General features: G+C 44.7%; 1 pseudogene; it reads left to right on the plus strand.

Annotated features, from left to right (window-relative positions):
• The first annotated feature begins 207 nt into the window (after positions 1-207).
• LOC109751993 (protein BIIDXI-like) lies at positions 208-2,068 on the plus strand (annotated as a pseudogene).
• Positions 2,069-7,039: the final 4,971 nt, after the last annotated feature.

The following is a 7,039-nucleotide window of genomic DNA, read 5'->3' on the forward strand; positions in this document are numbered from 1 at the left end:
TTCCGGAACAGCACAAGTGGGTTGACAATAGTTACTTCTCTTTTATTTGGCATAGGTAACCACCCTTGTCGCATTATTCATCCTTGCATTGCATTGATGATTAGTTCTTGCATTTCGAAGGTATATTTGTAAAACCAAAACTGTGTCATTACACAATTCTACACTAGCGGAAGAACCTTTTTTTTTTTGGAGAAAGAAGAACATGGACTCATGTTGTTGACCCTGCACTGTACCATGAAGACCGCTTGTCCGTTACAGGACCTAAACATCCTAGCTAGCCGGTTAACCGTGCGCACATCCGGGGGCAGTTTGGGAAGGCGCAACCCATTCCTATGTGTGTGTCTGCGTTTAAAAGGGCTAGAGCTAGGCCACACTGGACATCAGAAGCTCAGAACTACCACGACTCGGGGACGGGGTCCGGTGCTCTTCGTCTCCGCGTTTCTTGCGCATTGGAGCCAAAGATGGCAAGGTCCGCCATGTCCGGGCTAGTGCTCCTGCTGCTCTGTGCAACCTGCAGATTGGCGCTAGGAATCACCGATGGTAACGTCCTCACTTATCGTTTCTACCGCTACGCTTGTGTTGATGGATGTTTCTTGAGCTGAGCTGATGAGTTCGATGGTGTGGGTGGTCGCAGGGCTGCTGGCGAACGGCAACTTCGAGCGCGGGCCGCAGCCGTCGCAGCTGCGCGGGACGCAGGTGGTGGGCGCGTCGTCGATCCCGTCGTGGCGGACGTCGGGGTTCGTGGAGTACATCCCGTCGGGGCGGAAGCAGGGGGACATGGTGCTCGTCGTCCCCGAGGCCCGAGGGCGCGTACGCCGTGCGCCTGGGCAACGAGGCGTCCATCGCGTAGCGCCTCCGCGGGGCCGTCCCCGGCGCGCGCTACAGCCTCACCTTCAGCGCGGCGAGGACGTGTGCACAGGCGGAGCGCCTCAACGTGTCCGCGTCCGGCCAGTCCGGCGTGCTGGTCATGCAGACCATGTACAGCAGCAACGGCTGGGACTCCTACTCCTGGGCCTGGGACGCCACCGCCGACGAGGTCGAGGTCGTCGTCCACAACCCCGGCGTCACCGAGGACCCCGCCTGCGGGCCCCTCATCGACTCCGTCGCCATCAAGACCCTCACCCCGCCTCGCCGCACCAACAGTGAGCGCTCGTGCACTCTGTCCATGTCATGGTTTGATTCCTTCCCTACGCCGTGTAACATCGGTCGTCTGATCTATAGAGAACCTGGTGAAGAATGGTGATTTCGAGGAGGGGCCGTACATCATCCCCGGGACCAAGTGGGGGGTGCTGATCCCGTCGCGGATGGTGGACGAGCACTCGCCGCTGCCGGGGTGGATGGTGGAGTCGCTCAAGGCCGTCAAGTACATCGACAGCGACCACTTCGCGGTGCCCCGGGGGCGCCGGGCCGTGGAGCTGCTGGCGGGGAGGGAGAGCGCGATCGCGCAGGTGATCCGCACCGTGCCGGGGAGGCAGTACGCGCTGTCCTTCAGCGTGGGCAACGCCAGCAACACGTGCCGCGGGTCGCTCATGGTGGAGGCCTACGCCGGCAGGGAGTCGACCAAGGTGCCGTACGAGTCGGCGGGGCAGGGCGGCGCCGCCAAGCGCGCCGTGCTCCCGTTCCGCGCCACGTCGTCCCGCACGCGCGTCGTCTTCTTCAGCTCCTTCTACAACACCAGGACCGACGACATGAGCTCGCTCTGCGGGCCAGTGATCGACGACGTCGCCGTCGTCAGCGTGCGCGCGCGGCCGCCAAAGCGCGCCTAGAACGCTAAGCTGGCTGGCCCTAGTGCGTTGTTGTTGCATCCGTGTTAATTAGACAGCTGCTCTGCTCATTGCTTAAGCGCTCAACTCAAACTGCTTATTGGGTTGAATGTGCACCAAGGAATTCGCGTAGTCTCGGAGAGGTGCCACCCTCAGTATGTCACTAGCTGTTGGAAGACGTTAACTGTACCTCTGCCTTCTCTTAACTAAGAGATGATATTCTCTTAGGGTCACATATTTGAGGATATCTAGTTATAAGAGATAACACTAAAAGATAACCATTGTACATCATTTTTATTGTCTTACCTATATTGCGTGCACTACTGCAAAACTGGCTACCAGCTGCGGGCGCAAAATGCCTACTAGCGGTGGGCAAGGCACCCTCTCCGCCGTGCCCGCCATTAATAATTTGTTACCAGTGGTGGGCGTGGGTTCCTGCCCACCACTAGTAACTAAAATATAACAGTGACGAACCCAAATCATTTCACGCCACTAGTATATTTTCTTATGCACTTTTTTTTAATAAAGGCGGTGTTGCTCACTACCGGCGATTCCTCTAGTTTCCTCCTCGATGGAGAAAAGGCGCGGGATGCGGCAACCAACTCGTGACAATTTTTGATAATTCGAAAAGAAGGGAGGAAGGAGAGGGTGGCGGCGACGACGTCATTGCCGTTCTCGATCTGATGGAGATGGACGACATTGGCCACCACATGCGCAACATCCCCGCGCTTCCCCCATGCAGCCCATCTGCAGGGACAGTGGGCGAGCAATAGCGGCATATATAGTCGCCCTCGAGTTCGCGGATGGGGAGAACCTCCACTGGAGGAGGTGTCGTCGGACCCTGCTGTCGGTCTCCCTCTAGCTCGAGCAGGCGTACGCGGGAGTATAGTAGTAGGGCATGCATAAATCATTTTGAGCTCAAGCAGATTGACCGGATGAGAGAGGGAAGAGCTCGTTCGCGACAATAGTGTGTGTGTGTCATTGGGAGAAAGAAGAGAAGGGAGAGAAAGATAAGGGAGAAGAGATGATTTGTGGGTGCACGTTGGGTGTGCATGGTGGATCAGAGACACCTCATCAATTAAGGTAAGGTCGCATCGTCCAATCAGAAGTCACCATCTTGGCACGCTGGATTGCCCAAGTACTAGTGTCAAATAACTTGTACTCTACGACTTTCCCATTCTTACCATACTCTCACTATTCTCATGCAATGATGGGTGTAACGTGGAGCCTGCTACTAGTATGTACCACTGGCGGGCTTGACTTCGTGTCTTCCACTGATAAATGACAAGATTATCAGTGATGAGTGCCACACTCTGTCCGTCATTAATGCAACCCAACCGATAAGCAGTTTTCTAGCTGTAGGGGGGCTTAAGACAACCAATGTACATGCCCTATCTTTTTTTACATTGAACAAGAAAATTGCACATCACATGAATTCTTGTTTGACATCCAGGCCTATATCTCGCCTGTACGAAGAGTTCCTTCCGTCTCACGTCTCGCACTTCATTAGTGAAAGTGTAACTAAACCCTGGATGATTTTGGTAATCAGTAACAACATATCATTGAACTAATGCCTATTCAAAGATAATTTCAGGAAAGTTCAATGTTGGCATGGTAAGGACATGTGATTGTGGACCCCTCAAAATGCTAAGGACACATATTGGCAAAAGCTTCAAGACTCCTCTTTTTTGGTTAAGTGATCAAATATCACATTGAGTCCATAGGAAAGCCAATACTATTAAAAGGGGGTGAGGTTTTGATCATGAGTCATTTGCTCAAGTGCTTGAAGATATTACTTCAAAAACCCTCGACCACTTTTCCATATTCCATCAGCCTAAAATCCTAAGTCAAACTCGGTCCCACCGAAGCACTTACATTCGAACCCACTGGGTTAACCAAGACAGAGCCATAAGCCAAAAACTAGAAACTCGGTACAACCGAGATGGCATTCGGTCCCACCGAAGTGCAGCGACCAAGTTTCTGTAACCCATCGTGTTTACTTTGGAACTACCGAAACGAGATATCTGCTTAGGTCATCACAAATCGGTCTCACCGGGTGGATTCGTTCGGTCTCACCGTAAAGCCTACGTTCGAATCTTTACGCTGACCGGTCTCACCGAGAATTCTTTCTGATGTCAATGAGTTGTGCTTAAAGTTTGCAATGATTGGATTTTGGTGATGGCTATATATACCCCTCCACCACCACCTATTATCAGAGAGAGCAACCAGGATGAAATTACACTTCCACATTCATTTTCTGAGAGAGAACCACCTACACTTGTGTTGAGATCAAGGCATTCCAATCCAACCATTTGAACCTTGATTTCTAGCCTTCCCAAGTTGCTTTTCACTCCAATATTTCTCCTACCGCAAGCGAAATCTGTGAGAGAGTGATTGAGTGTTGAGGAGACTAACTTTTGAAGCACAAGAGCAAGGAGTTCATCATCGACAACAAAATCTATTACCTTTTGGAGAGTGGTGTCTCCTAGATTGGTTAGGTATCACTTGGGAGTCTCCAAGATCATGTGGAGTTGAACCAAGGAGTTTGTAAGGGCAAGTAGATCGCCTAATTCATGAAGATCAACCCCGAGTGAGGCTAGTCCTTCGTGGGCGTAAGTCATGGTGCAATAGACAAGGTTGCTTATTCGTGGACCCTTTGTGCGTGGAGCCCTCCGTGGACTCGCGCAGGCATTTCTCTCCGTGGGTTGAAGTCTCCGTCAACGTAGATGTATGATAGCATCACCTATTGGAACCACGTCAAAAGTCGCCATGTCTTCATTGCATTTGATATCTCCGATCCCTCATTTGCGTTCATATGCAAAGTCTTTACTTTCCGCTAATCAACTCTTAAACCTGCATGTGTAGGGTGATACTTGTCTTGGTAGAACTGCTAAAACTTGCCTACAAGGAAAATTAAAAAAAAACTTTTATTTGGTCAAGTAGTCTAATCACCTCCCTCTAGACATACTTTCAATCCTACAGTTAGCGGGCCAACCCAACACTATAGCTGGAAGGAGCGTTTTTGGGAAGCTTCTATGGACCGGTTCGGTTCGATTTTAGAAGCTTCCAAGTTTTTTTTGTCTTTTGTGATTTTTGTTGATCTTCATATTTTTCATAGGTTTTCTTTGTTTCGATCATTTGTTTTTCTTTATTTTTTTCTTGTTATTTTTATCCTTTTCCTTTTTGAGTACATATCGACTTTTTCAATACTCGCTTTACATTTGTTTATAGACGTGTAACTATTTTTGATACACGTTGAACATTTCTCAAATACATGTTGAACATTTTTTAAAATAAATTTTAAACATTTTTAAGTACGCATTGAACATTCTTTTTAGACATGAACATTTTTTTACATTGTATAAAGTTTTCTAAAATGCCACGATCATTTTCTTGGAATGGCTGAACATTTTATCTAAATGTTAGAAACAATTTTTAATGGTACGAAATATTTTTTGAAACTACAAAAACATTTTTTACTTTGCATAATTTTTTTGTAGAAATGTTATGAATATATTTTTGAAACACGTACAATTGTTTTGCAATGACATAAACTATTTCTTTTGAATTACATGAACATTTTTCAAACAAAATGTCACAACATTTTATAAATGCATGAATATTTATATGCTATCAACATTTTTAAAAGTTGCATGAAAATTTTCCTAACATAACATTAACATATTTTGAATTTCACGTGAATATATTTTGAAATATAAACGACAGAAAAATGAACAGAAATTGGCGTGCCTACATGCGTAGCGTGACGAGCGTAGTATGGGGCACCCCTATTTCTCGCTTTAAGCGAGCAAAGGGTGCAGCCTCGCGTCTGGAGGAGCCCAGATGGGCCGGCCAACGCGTGAGCGCGGCCACAGCCTGTTTTTCTGTCTTTTTAACGTTCTTCGGTATCGTTTTTTGTTTTATTTTGTATTTCTGTTTATACTTTCAAATATATTCAATATATATATTAAAACAATTCTACACAATACATTTAGAAAATGTTGAATAAGTATTTGAAAAATGTTAAACAAGTATTTGAAAAATATTATCAAGTATTCAAAAAAATGTTGAACAAGTATTTGGAGAAAAATGTTGAACAACTATTTAAAAAATGTTAATGTAGCATTCAGGAAAATGCTGAACAAGTATTTGAAAAATGTTGATCAAGCATTCGAAAAATGCTGAAGAAGTGTTTGAAAAATGTTGAACAAGTACTTGAAAAAATGTTAGTCAAGCATTTTGAAAAATGTTGAACAAGTATTTGAAAAATGTTGATCAAGCATTTGAAAAATGTTGAACAAGTACTTGAAAAAATGTTAATCAAGCATTTTGAAAAATGTTGAACAAGTATTTGAAGAAATGTTGAGCAAGTCGTTGAAAAATGTTAATCAAGTACTTAGAAAATTGTAATCAAGCAGTTTGAAAAATGTTGATTAAGTATTTTAAAAATGTTGATCAAGCAATCGAAAAATGTTGAACAAGTACTTGAAAAAATGTTAATCAAGCATTCTGAATTTTTTTGAACAAGTGTTTGAAGGAATGTTGAACAAGTATTTGAAAAATGTTAATCAAGCGTTCAGAAAATGTTGAACATGTATTTGAAAAATGTTGAACAAGGATTTAGAAAATATAAAGAATTCAAAAATGTTGAAAAAGTATTTAATCAAATGTTGATCATGTATATAGAAATGTTGAATAAGTGTTTGAAAAATGTTCAACAAGTATTTGAAAAGTGTTGAACAAGTATTTGAAAAAATATTGATCATATATATATATATATAAATATATATATATAAATGTAGAATGAAAAAGGAAAAGAAACAAAAAAAACCATAAAAGTGAAAATCAAAAAAGGAAAACAAAAAATGGAGAAGAAAAAGGGAACCCAAACAAACAAATGAGGAAAAAAGGAAATGAAAAATGAAGGAACAAAATGAAAAAATGAAAAAAAAAGCAACAAAAGAAAACGAAAAAAGCGTTGAACTCCAAGAAAGAAAAAAAATCAAAAAAAGAGAAGGAAAATGTTTAAAAGCCGACTATTTTCCTTCTAATAGGTCATGCCTTACGTATTGTACGTTAACTCGAGCTTAGCGCAGTAGGTTGCAAGATCGATCCCTGATGCACGGTGGCTGATATCTTGAATATGGGCCTATCCCATTTAATTAGCGTAAGAGCCGGCGCCATGTAGCCGTCTGGGGGCGAACCGGCGCTAGATTGGTCCCTTGAGGGGCGACCTAGCTCCCAGCCACGTCCCCAGACGTCGTCCCCTAAGTCGC

Source organism: Aegilops tauschii, chromosome 6 (assembly GCF_002575655.3).
Source record: "Aegilops tauschii subsp. strangulata cultivar AL8/78 chromosome 6, Aet v6.0, whole genome shotgun sequence".
NCBI classification, from domain to species: Eukaryota; Viridiplantae; Streptophyta; class Magnoliopsida; order Poales; family Poaceae; genus Aegilops; species Aegilops tauschii.